This window comes from Oryctolagus cuniculus, chromosome 8 (genome assembly GCF_964237555.1).
Source record: "Oryctolagus cuniculus chromosome 8, mOryCun1.1, whole genome shotgun sequence".
In the NCBI taxonomy this organism is placed as follows: Eukaryota; Metazoa; Chordata; class Mammalia; order Lagomorpha; family Leporidae; genus Oryctolagus; species Oryctolagus cuniculus.
Window position 1 is genome coordinate 70896853 of NC_091439.1, and position 18043 is coordinate 70914895.

At 38.4% G+C, this 18043-nt stretch overlaps 1 protein-coding gene across 19 annotated transcripts in view; it reads right to left on the bottom strand.

Moving 5' to 3' along the window:
• PDLIM5 (PDZ and LIM domain 5) overlaps positions 1–18043 on the bottom strand; it is a 220801-nt gene that overhangs the window by 100676 nt on the left and 102082 nt on the right. The window lies entirely within an intron of this gene.

The following is an 18043-nucleotide window of genomic DNA, read 5'->3' on the forward strand; positions in this document are numbered from 1 at the left end:
AGAGCTGGCCTGGAAGAGGGGCAACCGGGACAGAATCCGGCACCCCAACGGGGACTAGAACCTGGTGTGCCGGCGCCGCAAGGCGGAGGATTAGCCTAGTGAGCCGCGGCGCCGGCCAAAAACTAGTATTTTCTTAAACTTTATTTTTAATGTGATACCCAAAGACTATAAGCCTAGTCTAGTCAATGATGAAGGAGGAATATCCTACTTTCTTTACTAAAGTGGAATAAGTCTAGTTCTAATCTTTTATGGGGGAAAAAATCTAACACACGAGTAAGGAGAACCACTTCTGAAAATTAACATTGTGATAGCTGTCCTTTTCTTCCAATACTATACTGAGCATCTGCTCCTTTTCTTTAGCGATGTCACTGATCACACGAAAGTAGTTAATTTTTAAAGGACACTCAAATAAATGAACAATTTTAAACACTGAGGTATAATTATTTTTAAAACCCCACATTTTCCTCTTCAAATCTTTGCAAATACACCATAGGGATAATATATTTCCCTTTGAACTACCATGATCATCACAAGCCACTTTTGTGTAGTGTGTGAGTTTGAAACCAGCAGAAATCCTGGTGATGGCTTAGTGCCAGGAACTCAACAATTTGCTCATTGTTCTCTCTACCCCTAGTGTGAAGCCACTGTACCAGAGTAAACCCTGATGGTGAGACATCAGAACCTTTGCCCAGTGCTATCCTCAGCTCATGGAATTCAAAGAACAAAGCTGTCAAGAGTGTGGAGAGAACACTCTGTTTGAAAATTGATTGATCTTTATAAAAGTAGCATCCAAAATTAAAAAAAAAAATTCCTGATGGATTACAACCAGCTTCTTGAACAAATGAATAGAGTGCTAAATTATAATGGATTCCATCAAAAACAAGAATTGTGACATCATGGTGGGAACAATGCATAGGGAAAAAGAATCTCATAAACAAGCAATGGCTCTATCAAGATTTAGTTTCAAAAGGATCAAGGGAAACTACATTCTATGAACACCCATGAATAATGTTAAGTTTAAGTTCACTTTTACCTCATTAATGAATTTTTCTAATACTTTACAAAACAGCAAGTTTAGGTTAACAGTCTATGTTCACATCAGTATTTAAGAATGAGGAATTAGGCAAAAAAACGGTTGATTAAAATTATTCACATTACTCATTAGGTCTTGGTGACTCCTTCAACCATATCTAATATATTTAATTCATAAACAATTTTCAAAAAAGAGGAAGTTTTTTGGTTCACCCTCTGCAGAATGAATTCTAAGTTTCCCACAGCATGGCCAACTTTGGGCACACTGACCTTAGGACCCATAAACACCAGGGTACATCATTAATCACTTTAATTGCAAAGTTGTCAATTTATAATAACAAAGCAACTCCAGGGGGAAAAAAGTGAGCATTCAAGAGTGAAGAAGGATGCCTCTTTAAACAGCTTCCCTATACTTTATGGCATGTTCAGTCTATTGTTCCAAAAACTCAGACCTTCAACATTTAAATCACTTTTGGCAAAGTGTCAGTGGTTTTTCCCTAAATGATTTGAGAATATGTAGATATTTTTATAAAGAAAAGTACAAAGTAGTGCCTATAATTAGCATACTATAGGAGTTTTTAGTTTGTAAGACTATACCAACTACACACATATATTCACATACTTACTTCCTCTCTCCTTCTCTTTGCCTGTTCTCTATCACTACAGGAACTAATAAAGGAGACTTCTTTCCCCCCAACGAAGAGAAAGCAATAACCCAAAGTTGGACAGGCTTTTTGCAGACTAATAGAAACAAGAAAAGAGAACAGAAAGCAGGGCAACTGCAATGGGCCATCTGAGCACCTAGGTTTCCCTGTGCGTGTGCTTGGTTCTAAATTAGGTATGGCCCTGATACTCCCATAACAGACAGTTACCACGTGATAATTACTTCTCTAGGTAAGGATGTGTGCTTTTCTGTAATGCTGCTTTCCAGGTGGACATAGCAGGTGATTAGGGTTTGAGAAGGAACTTTCATCAATTATAAATAAAACCAAAGTGTTAGTAGATGTATGAAGAGACTAAGAAAGGAAGGAAGGGAGGGAGGGAGGAAGGGAAGGAGGAACTTTTCTGAGCTTTCTTGACCCAGACAGTTAACTATTTTCACTAGGAAAACAGCTTGGGGTAGGTGAGTAGTATATGAGGCTAAATTTTAAAAGATTCAGTGTTTGCCATTGTTACAAATAATCAAAGCATTAGGATCAGAATTACAGTTACCATTTATTGAGATCTTACTACTGTTGAATTCAAGGCTTTACAAACAGTATACAAGTTCTGTTCAAATTTCAGAAATAAACTCTAATAACATTAAATAAATTTGGACCACTAATAAATTTGACATCTATATCCACACAAATGTACCCCACTGCCAATATATATCTCACCTAGCAGGAGAAAAAAACATTAGGTTCTTATTAAACATCTCTTCCTTTCATGCCTTGGTGACTCCTTCTACCATGTACTGCTTTATATGGAAAACTGCTTTATTTTCTATGGTTGAAGTTCACTCAGTACCACCTTTACTATTGCAACCTTTCTACTGATCACCTTGGGGGACAACTGTATATGTCACTGACATCTTTTACTTGAGATCACCATTTCATCTGTTCATCTATCAAATATTTATCGAGCCTCAGGCATTGTTCAGGGTTTAGAGATACACTGATAAACAAGTAAAAGAAGTTCCCTGCCTAGAATCCATATTCTAATGGAAGAAGTAGATAATAAGCAATCTAATAAGATAGTTTCAAATAATGGTAACTGCTATGAAGAAGAATAACATGAGAGAGAGTGAGTATTTCATTTTGAAGGAGTTAAATACAAATCTCCATGCTGAGGTATAAATTAGGCTAAATATATATTTGAACTATATAAGCCTATTTACAGAAGGACTAAAAGCTGCACCACATCTTTAATATATCAAGATGAACAAAAAATCAAGTATAAAATAGCAGAATATCTAATTTGTTCTCTACTTTTCAAAGCATGAGACATGCTCTTTGAGGCTCACATTTACACTGTTCTCTGCCCTATGCTCCCATTGGAGGCATAACTGTGCGATCAACTTTTGCAGACAAGTCTCTTTACAATTGTCCAGGCTAAACACTAAATTGTAAACATTTTTTTGTAAAATAAAATTACATTTTATGTAAAACTAAGGGAATAAAGCACTCCAGCATTCAACAAAGCCTTATTAGGAAAACAAATTTAGTCTTCTGTCTGTTGTGGAGAACACAAACTTTTTTTCATTCTTCATAGTTTCAACTTCAAATTCATTTAACATTTAAAAAAAAGCTAGGTGGATTTAAATATTTTAAAACTCTGTACATAGTTACTTAGAATTGAAGAATTTAAAAATTAATGGTTAAATGTGGCTATTTTAACTATAGGTAGGCCAGGTCTATCCTTATATAATAAGTTCAAGATGAGCCCTTACTTTTATATTTATCATCTAAGCAGTAGAATCTTCTCCAATATCATTATTATTATTATTATTTTTGACAGGCAGAGTGGACAGTGAGAGAGAGAGACAGAGAGAAAGGTCTTCCTTTTCCGTTGGTTCACCCCCAATGGCCGCTGCGGCCGGCACGCCGCACTGATCCAAAGCCAGGAGCCAGGTGCTTCTCCTGGTCTCCCATGCGGGTGCAGAGCCCAAAGACTTGGGCCATCCTCCACTGCCTTCCTGGGCCATAGCAGAGAGCTGGACAGAAAGAGGAGCATCCGGGACAGAACCGGCGCCCTGACCAGAGGATTAGCCTATGGCACTGGCCCAATATCATCATTATTTCATTAAGGCATTCAGAGTGATAATATCTAAATCTAAAAAAAGGACATTATCAGTCAGCTAAATTTTCAAATATTTGTATTGTTCAAAAGTGTTTTCATTTGTTTCACATTTACACATCACATAAAAAGAACTGAAATGTAGTCAATTGTTTTTAAGCTTATTATCCTTGTAGAATTTCCCTCCATCTACTATATTAGAAAATGACCTAAAATAGTGCTTGGCAGTATACATCGCAAGTATGTGGCTCACCATGGAAGCACAATAATCAAACTGGCTTACACCTTTTCAATGGGTCAAATACAATGATCAAAGCTTTGGAAATGAAAAGGTAATAAATAAATACTTGATTTCAGTACTTATATCCTTGAAAATGAGGAAAAAACAGTTCAGACATGGCACCAATCCAGAGATCAACAATTAAGTAGCATTGACCTAAATAAATATTTTCATATTTTTATCACAAGACAGTCATGATCTACCTAGTACAAATATGAAATAATATGTATTTTCATGTACAGTCCATTAAGTTACACATTTTTACATTTCATTTACAAAATTAAACAGGTGGAGAAGAGGTAGATATGCTGTTCCTGATGCAATAAATATCAGCCTCAGTTTCATAAACATTATTCTGGACTCAAAAGCAGAGAGCTCAGAAAGGCCTGGAGACTTGGTAAGTCAATAACACACATGACAGCTGGCCAAGAGCACTCACACACAAATGTCCACTAAACTGCACTGAAACAGTCCACTTGGAAAATAACATTAAAGGACTTTTTTCTTTTAAAAGTATGCATTCAATTATATTCTCAAAGGCACAAAATAAACAGACCCAGTAACAACGAGAATAATTAACACACTGTTCTGGCTAGGACCTATCTGTGAAGCTCCTCCACATCAAATCTGCTTTTGACATAATTATAAGCATTGAGCAGACTAGAAATGCTGGCCTTAGATTCCTATACATGTTGTTTAAACAATGATATCCCATAGAAGTAGTTAAAAAAAACTGAGCTAGGCAAAGGAGATCTTCTGTCTGACAATGGGTAAACATGTAAGAAGCCTAACACTGATGCCCAATTCTTAAGATAAATGACAAAAAAATTCATTATATTCCTTTAGTAGAAAAAAAGCACACCTCTAATCTGATGTCTTTGTAACATTGGCTCTAAGGTTTCCTTTAAAAACCTCTAGAGAACAGGAATAGGAGATTCCTGCCAAATTAATTTTCTCTTTTTATTAGATTCATGGAAGGATCTGAGACTCACAGAGTTAACCACTAGTACATATAAAAAAACATACAATATGCTTCATGCTCTTATCTTAAAAAACTATCTACAATGAACTCTGGCATCAAAGTTCCTGTTTCCTTTCAAGGTAATGACTTTTTTTTTCCAGAACTTTTGTAGATTTTTTTTTAACTCTTTTGCTTGACTTTCTAAAAGACTCTTGCTGAATACCAACAATGAGTTTTCAACTCAAAGAAGTTTCTCCTCATTACAGCTGTCAACCTGAAATGTCTGCCCAATGGTACAGTTTCAGGGATTCTCAAGGTAGACCAATTGGGCCACAAGTTCTCTTCAAGCTCAGGGGAACATGAATCCCTCTACCACAGTCTGTGGCCTACAGCATTCATTGTTCATTCTGTCTATGTGAGGGGATCCTTCAAAAAGTTCATGGAAAATGTCAATCATGAAGAAAATATCCATGGATTTCAATTTAAAAAAAAAAGTTATATTTACTTGAAAGGTGGTGAAATACACACAGAGAGAGAGAGAGAGAGAAAGGTGAGAGGAGAGAGAGAGAGAGATCAATTGCATCTGCTGCTCACTCCTCAAATGCTGTCAACAGCCAGGGCTGGGCCAGGCTGAACCCAGGAGCTAGGAACTCAATCTGAGTTTCCCATGTTGGTGGCAGGGACCCAAATACTTGTCTCTCAAGGTATGCATCAGCAAGAGTCTGGAACTCAGAGCACAGCTGGGACTTGAAACCAGGGACTCCAATAAGGATGCGGGCATCCCATGTGGCATCTTAACTGCCAAACCACCTGCTCACTGCTGGATTTCAATTTTATTTTGGCAACAAAATGAACTATTCTTTTAATTCCAATTTCCATAGTTTTTTGAAATATGCTTGTATTAGCTAATTGTTTCATTTCTCTTAGGAATATATTGTCTATGACAAGGTGGGAAAAACACAGAACAGATGGCCAAATAAACCTGATACTACCACTGGCATCAAAGACATTCACCATGGGTAAACTTTTTTTTTTTTTTTTTGACAGGCAGAGTGGACAGTGAGAGACAGAGTCAGAGAGAAAGGTCTTTCCTTTTCTGTTGGTTCACCCCTCAATGGCTGCTGCGGTGGGCGCGCTGCGGGCTGGCACACCCCGCTGATCCGAAGCCAGGAGCCAGGTGCTTCTCCTGGTCTCCTATGTGGGTGCAGGACCCAAGGACTTGGGCCATCCTCCACTGCACTCCCAGGCCACAGCAGAGAGCTAGACTGGAAGAGGAGCAACCGGAACAGAATCCAGCACCCCAACCGGGACTAGAACCCGGGGTGCCGGTGCTGCAGGCAGAGGATTAGCCTATTGAGCCGCGGCGCCAGCCAACCATGGGTAAATTTTTAAAAATCATGTAAGTCTTAGCCTAGCTTATTTGATAAGCTGTGGAACTGCCCTTAAAATGCCTCATAATCAAATCTCTTGAAATAAAGGATTCAGAATTTAAAAAAAAAAAAAATGCCTCATATTCCACAGAGCTGGGAGCAGATGGCCCCAGAATCTGGTCCTAGGTCCTCCACTTACTAATTATTCAACCTAGGACAAGTTACCTACCCTCTCATGTTTCCTTACCAATAAAATGGGAATAATAAAACTTATCTACTTTAGAGGGTCACTGTGAAAACTAAATAGAAAAAGAGGTCTGTGAAGTGAAATGCAGGCAGTTGTTTATGTGTTGAATCAATGATTCTCCTTTTCTAAATTTCCCTCAGGTCCTTCACTGAATCTTAGGAATAAAGCCAATGCTAGGCTCACTTTAGCATAAAGTTATGTCTACTTGCCTTGAGAGGCAATTTTTGGGGGACTAATGTGGGCCTTGGATGTCCCTGAAACCAGCACAGATTTTGGTGATGGAATCCACACAGACAAGAAACTAACACAGATTGACAAGAAAACAAGCTTTGCTCCCAATCCCCATGAAGAAATCCATGTTTATTAAAAAAAAAAAAAAAAAAAGTTATAGTAACACAAATAGCCAAAGTAAAAAGTCTGTTATGTTACTGTGTATACAACGTGTTTCCTTCTTTTTGCATCAATGGTTATAACCCAACAACCCAGTCATCCACGGCAATAAAATATAATAATTAGAGATCAGAGTAGCAGCTGTATTCATAGACTACACCCAAAGCTGTGGGTGATGTGCATACCTCAATTAATGTTGGGATCCACATTTAAGGAAAAAATTGAGCTTGCATTATAATCTTTGTTCTCGTTTTGACACGCACAACATCTAAGAGTTCGGCTGCTTTCACACATGGCCTTGTTTTCAGCTGTCTGTCACATAAAATTGTAATTTAGCATCTCACTGATCCCTGTTTTCTAGGGAAATCTACCCCAAAGCAAATACTGGCATATGCTTATGCTTTGGTGTTCTTATGAAAACAAGATGAAGCATGACTCATTGCCCTTCTCACTGAATTGTGTGTCTATGTGAGTTCTGAAGAGACAGACCAGAAGTTAAATGTGCTGGAATATTGATGAGTATGGCTATAAGAAATAAGTTATTTGGAAGGAACATTTGCATATGTAAAGCAGCCTTGTAAAAGCAGCACTGGATAGAAGGCTTGGTCTCCATAATTTCAAGTTGCCAGACTAGTCAAGCATTGAGATAATACATGACAAATTATTGACAGCAGCAAGAGAAGGGTAGCTAGCAGTCATTCCATCCCTCTGATTACAACAAGAAATCAGTGTCTGCCTGTTACAATAAAAGAAAATAAACATGATTTCTTACTAAATGTTATCACCTGAGTCAAGGGAACATGTTATGCCTTCTTGTTATAGGAAAAACAGCATGTGGGTTATAAGAGACCCTGGGTTGGTATTCATTAACGGCCCCATGGACTTAAAGTGATGAGCTTTCTTTATCAAGTTCTTATTTGAATTATCATTTATTTGATGAATGAAGAGATTATTACAGCATTCCATTTCAGAGTTACTTAAAATATTTGTTGAAACCTATATACTTGCTGAGGTCCATATTTGATGAAGTTGGATACTAAGAAAACTAGGCCAGTTTCTGAAATTTGACAAATCCTCAGTAATGGTTTCACAAATCTAAGAATCACACACATCATGAGTGGTCATCTGGACTGATTTTATACAGTATCACCATTAAAAAATAATAAAATATTTAAAAGTTTTTTCAGGTTTTGTGATAGAAAATAAGGATAAATTTATTTCGTTTACCAGAAAATTGAGCATGAAAATCTACACAGACTAAAATACATCACTGTTATAATACAAATGCTCTAGACTAAAAAAATCATAATTAGTTGTAGATGTGACCAGACACATGGTTTTATTAAAAACACTCAAGACCAACATCCTATTCTATGTCATTAAATTTTTGCTATCTCTGCCTAGAAGACTATGACAGTTCATTTCACAGAAAAATGAAATAGAGAAATGATTTATTTATGATCTCATTTAGAATAAACATAAAGCAGCAAACCAAACCTTACAGCCCATATATATTTATTCACAAACTAGGTTTGTATCATAATTCTTGGTTACACGAAATAGTTCAAGGTCCAAAATATAAAACAATTAAAAGAACACCTCTGACTTAAGTACAAGTATAATCAGAAAACTCAGAACACTCTCCATTGGCTTCCTGGCACACCACCCCAAGATACTTGAGAATACAGTCTGATAATGGCCAAATCCTTTTATAAAATAAGACTTCAAAAAGCTCATGGAGGGGCTGGCATTGTGGCATAGCAGGTTAAACTACCTCCTGCAACACCAGCACCCCTTATGGTCACCTGTTCAAGTCAAGTCCCAGCTGCTCTACTTCTTATCCAGCTCACTGTTACTGCACCTAGGAAAGCAGCAGCAGATGGCCCAAGTACTTGGGCTCCTGCACCCACATAGAAGACCCAGATGAAGCTCCTGGCTCCTAACTTTGGCCTAGCACAGCCTGGGCCATTGTGATCATGTGGGGAGTGAACCACGGATGGAAATCTCTCCCCCCTCCCCCACTCTGTGTGTTGTCTGTCTGTGTGTGTCTCCCCTCTCTCCGTACTCTGCCTTTCAAATAAATAATAAATCTTTTAAAGAATTCATGGAAAACAAAATTAAAAGATAAGTTTATTTTGGTGCAAAAATTGTTGAAATCATGCTTTTTTTACAATATGCATTGTATACAAACTTTTTTCTAAAGATTTATTTATTTATTTGAAAGGCATTTACAGAGAGATGGAGATGGAGATGGAGATGATGGAGATGGAGATGGAGAGAGAGGAAGAGAGAAAAAGGGAGAGCAAGATCTTCCATCTGCTGGTTCACTCCCCAAATGGCTGCAATGGCCTGGACTGGGCCAAGCAGAGGCTAAGAGCCAAGAGCCAGCAATTCCATCCTGGTCTCCCACATGGGTGGCAGGGCCTCAAGCACTTGGGTCATCTTTGTCTGTTTTCTGAAGCACTTTAGCAGGGAGTTGGTTCAGAAATGGAACAGCCAGGACTCAAACTGGAGCTCATACAGGATTCCAGCATTGCAGGCAGCAGTTTAATGTGCTGTGATACAATGCTGGCCCCTACACAAACTTTCCAAAGATTCTTAGTATATAGACAAAAACACTGAAGTTCTAAAATGGTAGGCTGACTACTCGCTTGCTATCTTTTCCACTACAATCTATGCTTCAGTTTTTATTTAAGAAATAGGTATCACAATTCCCACTCAGCTACTTCACCATTACAAGGAAACAGAATATCAAAACAAAGGTATAAATTTAATGTGGAGCCAATCAAAAGTTAGCTCTCAATACCATCATAACATTTAGTCCAAATTAATTAACTCCTCTAAATTAGTTTCCTCATCTGCTAAAGCAGTTAATAACAGATACCTACCTGATATATTCTGAGGATTAAATGATGTAATATACATTAGCTTATACTATTCCAAGCTTAAGTTGATTAAAAAACAGCCTATAACTTAAAAAAAATATTTACTTGAAAGGTACAGTTACAGGGAGACAGAGACTGATCTTCCACCTGCTGGTGCACTCCTCATATGGCCACAAAAGCTGGGACTGTACTATGCCAAAGCCAAGAGCACAAGAGAGCTTCTTCTAAGTCTCCCACGTGGGTGCAGGGGCCCAAGCACTTGGGCCATCCTCCACTGCTTTCTCAGGTGCATAGGCTGGGAGCAGGATCAGAAGTGGAGCAGATAGCTCTTGAACCAGCACACATATGGGATGCAGGCATTGCAGGTGGCAGCTTAACCCGATAATGCCACAATGCCAGCCCCAGCCTATGATTTTTATAGCATTTTCTTGTGTGTGTGTGTGCGTGTGTGTGTGTGTGTGTGTGTGTGTATATATATATATATATATAAATAAAGTGGATTTTCCTAACATTGCAATCCTCAGCAAATTCATTATTAGCAATCTATCTCACTACCCTGGCACTAGTGAAAGCTCACTACTCTGGTACTTCAGTAGTGGCTGAAATAAAAGATTCAAATGAAAAAGTTTACAAGCTAAAGGTAAAGTTAAAAGCAAAAGGATCCTTGGGATGGGCTAGTGGGTTAAGCTGCCACTTGGGATGCCTGCTTCCCATATCCAAGTGCTGGCTGAAGTACCAGCTCCTCCACTTTCAATCCAGCTTCCTGATAACACACATGGGAGGCAGCAGATGAGGGCCCAAGTACTTGGGTTCCTACCACCTATGTGAGAGACCTGGATGGAGTTCCAGGCCCCTGGCTTCAGCCTGATCCAGCCCTGGTGTTGCAAACATCTGGGGAGTGAACCAGAGGAGGAGCTTCTCTCTTCCTCTACCTGTCACTCTGCCTTTCAAATAAATAAAAGCAAAAAGGATTTTTCACATTAATATTCAATTCTAGAGCACAATTATAAAATAACATTGACAAACATACACATATTGGGAATATACTGCACATCACAGTCATTTTATTATATGACAATTTATTTTTTTTAAAAATGGCAAAACTTGCTCACAAATTTGACAATGCTACTCCTTCCTTACAATGGTTAATCGTCTAATACCATATACATTTGTCAAAGCTAAAGTCGCACACTGCAAAACAATGTTTCAGTTATATATACCAGTGGTCATGTAAGGTTATATTGCAGCCCAAAAATATCCCTGTTTTCTTTGGATGACACATAAATTTCTCCTTTTCTGTATCTTCTAAATGTACAATTGTTTTACAAACAGAAAATAGCCACTGAATATTTTCTTGAAGAGAAAAGTGCTTGAAATTGAACAGAGAGGCCAGCGCCACGGTTCACTTAACTAATTCTCTGCCTGCGGCACCAGCACCCCGGGGTTCTAGTCCCGGTCGGGGCGCCCAATTCTGTCCTGGTTGTGCCTCTTCCAGTCCAGCTCTCTGCTGTGGGCCGGGAAGGCAGTGGAGGATGGCCCAGGTCCTTGGGCCCTGCACCAGCATGGGAGACCAGAAGGAAGCACCTGGCTCCTGGTTTTGGATCGGCACAGCGCACCGGCCGTAGCGGCCATTTTGGGGGTGTGTGTGAATCAATGGAAGGAAGACCTTTCTCTCTGTCTCTCTCTCTCACTGTCTAAGTCTGCCTGCCAAAAAAAAAAAGAAAAAGAAAAAGAAATTGAACACAGAATAAGAAAACAAAAACAATGGTTTTTAAAACTAATTAAATCAAAAGACTGATCTCTTGATGAAAGACTGTCCTCTACAGGGCTTATCACACATACTGGGAATGGGGGGATGGGGAGTAATACAAGGAAAACTAATTATATAGTTTTAAACAATAAAATGATGAAAACTGTAGGAAGACAACTGAAAGATCATGAGAATGAATGTTTCATTCTTGGCAAAGAATCCTAATATAACAGAGGGATTTGGAAAGACATTTCTTTGGAGATTATTTGTGGATGAATATAAATAAATATATTAATAAATTAAGAATGTGAAAGAAAAGTTTTAAAACGTATTTTCAGAATATATTTTCACATTTCCAACATACTTGCAGACATTTTTCTTTTTTTTTCTTTTTTTTTTTTTGACAGGCAGAATGGACAGTGAGAGAGAGAGAGAGAGACAGAGAGAAAGGTCTTCGTTTGCCGTTGGTTCACCCTCCAATGGCTGCCGTGGATGGCGCGCTGCGGCCGGCGCACCGCGCTGATCCAAAGGCAGGAGCCAGGAGCCAAGTGCTTCTCCTGGTCTCCCATGGGGTGCAGGGCCTAAGCACCTGGGCCATCCTCCACTGCACTCCCTGGCCACAGCAGAGAGCTGGCCTGGAAGAGGGGCAACCAGGACAGAATCCGGCACCCAACCGGGACTAGAACCCGGTGTGCCGGTGCCGCAAGGCCGAGGATTAGCCTAGTGAGCCGCGGCGCCGGCCACAGTCATTTTTCAATGCCTTACTGATATTCTCTGTGGAAAGCTGAATTTCTTTATACAACTAAGAACAGGATTCCAAACATGCAGACAATAAACCTGGCACGGGGGAGCTCTGTAAACTGATGAGAGATGAGCTGCAGGGTCATTGGCTCTGTACACTAAATTAGTCCACATGGAATAAGTGGGTCATGGCTCATACAGTCCTGTATGGCCTACACTAACACAAGTGCTCTCTGTGGACCCTGTGGCTTCTCAACTGTATCCCGATACACTAAATGCTGCTGAATTTCGGCTCAACATTGAATCTTCACATTATCATAATAATGATAGACTAGGATAGGCATGTGAGGCAGCAGGCTAAAATGCTGCTTGGACCTCCATATCCCATATCAGAGTTCGAGTCCCAGCTACACTCACAATTCTAGCTTCCTGCTGATGTGCACCCTGGGAGGCAGCAGGTGATGGCTAAAGTAGTTGATTCCCTGCTACCCATATGGGAGACCTGGGTTGAGATCCCAGTTTCTGGCTTCAACCTGGCCCTGCCCCAGCTATTTGTGGGAGTAAACTAGTGGATGAGAGATGAAGGAAGGAAGAAAAGAAGTAAGGGATGGAGAGAGGGGGGACAAGAAGGGAGAGAAGGAGGTAGGAAGGATGTCATTCATTAAGCACAAAGTTTACTCCTCTTTAGTTTTCCAGTAAGGCTTGTGTATGCTGAACCAGCTGAGATGTTTATAGTGCTGGCTATTGGTTCTGCTGTTCATCACCTGCCCCGTTCAATTAGGATATGAACTAGAATAATTTTTTCCTCCAGAATTGACATGGATGGTCTGTCCTTGTGGGTTTCATCTTTAACATCATCTTGTTCCTTTTTCAAGTGAGCTATCTATTTGTAAACTGTGGGTTTTTCTGGGGCATTGGCCTCATAAGGTTTCTGTAAAGTATCTATGATTTAACCATCTTCTATCCAAGTTTCACCATACTTGTTCTTGCTTCAATTTTAGAATTCATGTTGCTCTGATCAGGGCTCTTTTCAAACCAGTGTCTAACCCTTCTTAAAGCCTCACACTGAATTCTTCACACATATTATTACAAGTTAGTACAAGTTTGTTTTGGTATAAAAATTTTTGAAATCCATGCTTACTTTTTTCATAATACACGGTGTCCATGAAATTTTTGAAGACTCCTCATATTTATAAAGTTAAATCTTAGTATGTTTCATTTTTGTTTAAAAAGACTCTAAATCTCAGATATAATCCATGTCAAAACATAAGATTTAAAAACATCATTTAAACAATACTTTCATTTTTCCCCTTTTTTCCAGCCACAGAATGTTGCCCACATTTCTTTAAACAAATCTCTCAGCCACTCAACTGACATCTTGTGGGCATTTAAAAATTATACTCAAGTATAGTTTACACTGTCAAGAAACAATAAGTTGCTCAGATTTTGAAATAGGGACCTGAGATGATAAAATGGTCATCTAAAGTATCTGTTTTATAATTGAAGTAATAAAAACCCATGTGTACATCCACAGATCACTTCAGTTACAGAATCACACTCTTGTAGCTACTGAGAACAATGACTAAGCAAGCTTCATTAGAATCATCAGACAGAGTAAAAAAAAATCTTACCTTACTGTAAGTAAACTCCATTATGCAATCTTTCTTTTTTTTTGATAGGCAGAGTGAACAGTGAGAGAGAGAGACAGAGAGAAAGGTCTTCCTTTGCCGTTGGTTCACCCTCCAATGGCCGCCGCGGCCGGCACACCGCACTGATCCGATGGCAGGAGCCAGGTACTTCTCCTGGTCTCCCATGGGGTGCAGGGCCCAAGCACTTGGGCCATCCTCCACTGCACTCCCTGGCCACAGCAGAGAGCTGGCCTGGAAGAGGGGCAACCGGGACAGAATCCGGCACCCCAACCAGGACTAGAACCCGGTGTGCCGGCGCCGCAAGGCGGAGGATTAGCCTAGTGAGCCGCGGCGCCGGCCTGCAATCTTTCTTTACTATCTAACATATGGGGGACTTCCAAAACCTCATGGAAAATGGAATTTAAAAATAAGTTTACTTTGGTCTCAAAAAAGATTTTAAATGCATGTATATGAAGGTTCTTCACAAAGTCCATATAAAATGTATATTATGGGGAAAAAATGTGTGGCCTTTTTCTTGTACCAAGATAAACAACTTTTAATTGCATTTTCCAGAATCTTTTTGAAATCTCCTCATATAAAGAAATAATCAGTTCACACAGACACATACACACACAGAGAGAGAGAGAAAAGTCAACTAGAGTTTTTGTAAAGAAGGCATGATATATTTCCTAAAGCAAGCAGAGAGGAAGCTTCTTGCCTACTTCACTTCCTTCTAAAGACCAATTTCTATGCTCAGCTACACAGGAAGAGTTTTCTTTCTAAGATGATCTCAGTTGTTTCATTTTCTCCTTAAACAACAGAGACAGGACATAGCAGTGGGTTAAGTGGCCAGTATGTTGCCTGGATTTAATTCTTCATGTTTATGTATATTTTAGCATTGCCTTTGTGTTGAGGCTTTGTTGGGGGTATTTTAAAAGATACTGTACAGTATCTCTCAAGAACTCAATGAGAAATGAATCCTTCTTTCATGGATTTTAACATTTATTTGGGGAGATGAAAAGAACAAGTGGTATGGGAAAATGGTTAAGTATACGGTATATAAAATGAGGAAGACAACACTAGAACCGAAATCGCTGGGGATGGAACCCAGTAATCTGCGTCAAGCCTTTTAAGCTCAGTAAGGTTGGTGAGCCTTGATTTTAGATAATCAGGGGATACCCTTGGATTTACTGTACACTTAACAGGGTCTTTTTTCAGTACAACTAATCTATGAGGTGGGAGATTTAGAAACAGTAAATCAAGCAGTCTTCAGACTACTAATCTTTCTATACTTAGGGGTTAGCAGCATTATTGTGTAAGATAAGCAAATAAACTATGGAAATAAACATTAATGGGGCAAACATTTGGTGCAGCAGTTATACTGCCACTTGAGATGCCTGTATCCCCTTTAATGGAGCACCTGGTTCATATCCTGGTTCCTCTGGTCTCAGTCCACCCTCCTGCTAATGTGTACCCTGGGAGGTGGCAGATGAGCTCTAGTATTTCAGTCTTTGTTACCCATATGGAAGACCTGGATTGAGTATTGGGTTACTGGCTTTGGCCTGGCCCAGCTCTGACTGCTGCAAGAATTTGGAGAGTAAACCAGCAGATGGAAGATTTGTGCCTCTCCAGCTTTTAAGGAAAGTGAAAATAAATATGTAAAACATAATGTTAATAAATTAAGTAGTTGCACTGAAAAAAATACTGGATTTACCTGAGTTAGAGCCAGATTATCTAGAAATCTCTGAGATGGGAAAGATCTTTTCTAGCAGTAGCATTAACTGATTATGTAGCCTCCTATAACACCAAATGGCTTTTTATTTTGATATATGATTGGCTAATCCACCCACTTTCTTCAAAATTTTCTAAACCCTTCTTGAGCCTTTGCCCTTCCAGTTGAATTTTTAAACTGCAATGTTAAATTCCAGCTTTAATTCTGTTTATTGCTTAGCATTCCCTATTCCCTTAATTCTATCTATTTAATTTTATTGCTATGGGGATCTCAACCTCAGTGCATATAAAATATATTCCCAAGAAAAGTTACATACTATTTTAATGAATTTCTTTTTAGTAATGCTCATGCAAAGAATATATCAAATATTATGATGAATAATTCTTGATAAGATAAAAAAAACAATTAATTGCAAACATCAGTACTACTGACTTGTTTCCAAGTATAGAAAACTTCTGGTGGTCACTGTCAAATTTCAAAATTATAGTGTCAGAATCCCAAGCTTGTAGAATTCCAAAATTAGCCATTTATGGAACTACATGTCCTCAAAACTTAAGTCAATCTGTGATGTCTTTTATGGATACTCTGAATTGTGCCAGCTAAGCTAAAGTGCCACTAGAGATAATAGACCAAAGTTATTCTAAGAAATGATGATAAGCTCTAGCCAAAGCCACATTGTTCCCTTGCATCTTTTGTGCATGACAAGAGAGAGTTTAAAATAACTTTACAAGGACAATAGCACATGTTACATGCTTGCCTCAAATCTTTCAAATATCTCATCCTTCTGTGATTAATTTAATCTTTACATGTTAGAGAGCAATTATAAAGTTTCTACTAAACAGGTAATGCATAAAGCTTCCAACAATGTCCTAACTTTGAATTTAAAAAGTGAAAATAAAATACATTTTATGTAGAAAAGTAATCCATACACAATCATAGACTAGGATAAGAATATTTGAGATGGGAAAGGTATTTTGAACTGTTTATAAAATAAACAGAGAAAAAGTGGGTGATCTACAGAATCTTTATATTATGTTACTATATAATTTCTATACAACTACATATGTACATGCTGTATAGTATATATGCCATCAACTTCAGTAAGGAAACATATAAAAAACTTTACAGTTTTCAAATCATTATATAAATATGAGGTGCTGGTATCATGATTTTACTGAAGATTTATATAGGACACAAGAATTTTAGAATTGTGATTTTTAAGACCTTGTTGGACTGCAAGCTACCCGATCATGCTTCAATTTACCAATCTCAGTTTTCTTAGCAGTCTTGCCTGTCTCAGGAATACTTAATAAATGCTTAAGAATGAATCAGTAAAGCAGTTGGGAAAAATCCAGAACAAACATATATAGCTGGGGAAAAGGACTGTTCAATTCACCGTACCAAAAGAGAGATACTCTAATGGGCTACAGCCTCTAATAAGTAACAAGTGACTAAGATGAAAAAGACTTTTTAAAAGACAGTAATGCTGCAGGATAATAAGCTGTATTGGCAGTAACAAAAGAGACAAAGGGAAAGAAGCCTAATTGAGCACAGCACTAATATCTGTGTATCTAGAAATATACATAGCTGTGCATATTGTCTTAACATCTTTTTAAATTTAACTTTTTAAAGTTCAGCTCATCTTGGGGATAGTTCTATATCAGTAATAAAAACTTGATCATTTTAAAAATAGTTACATATCATTCCATTAGGATGTACCATAATATCCTGATGGTTTCCTATCAATGAACTTTTATTTGCTCTTGACCATGTGTTGGTGATTTACTCTTCTTCAGAAGGGAAAAGACCCCATGGACATCTGTCCATCAAAGGCCTTTTCTGGGAATACATACTAATAGGAAAATGACAGTACAGACATAAAGGTAGAAATAAAAGAAAAAAGAAATCATTTAGCAGCTAACCCTATAATCTGCACAGAACCTCCTCACTGTATATAAGATTATGAAGTCTGTAGCCATTAGGTATCCCCAGAGTGCTGACTTGCAAATGAAGGTCAATTAACACTGCATATTGCATATCATGTCTAAATTTCAGGATGAGACACTAAAAAACTACATTTTTTGCATATAGTTATTTATGGAAACCAAGAATTTAGGAAAACAAGAAGGGTAACTGTGGGGAGCAACCCGGACTGGACTGAGTTACTGGAATTAAGACTTATTCTATGCATCTGCTCTCCCACAATATGGCGCTGGGAGAGGAGAAAACAGCTTCTACACAGCTGCCTC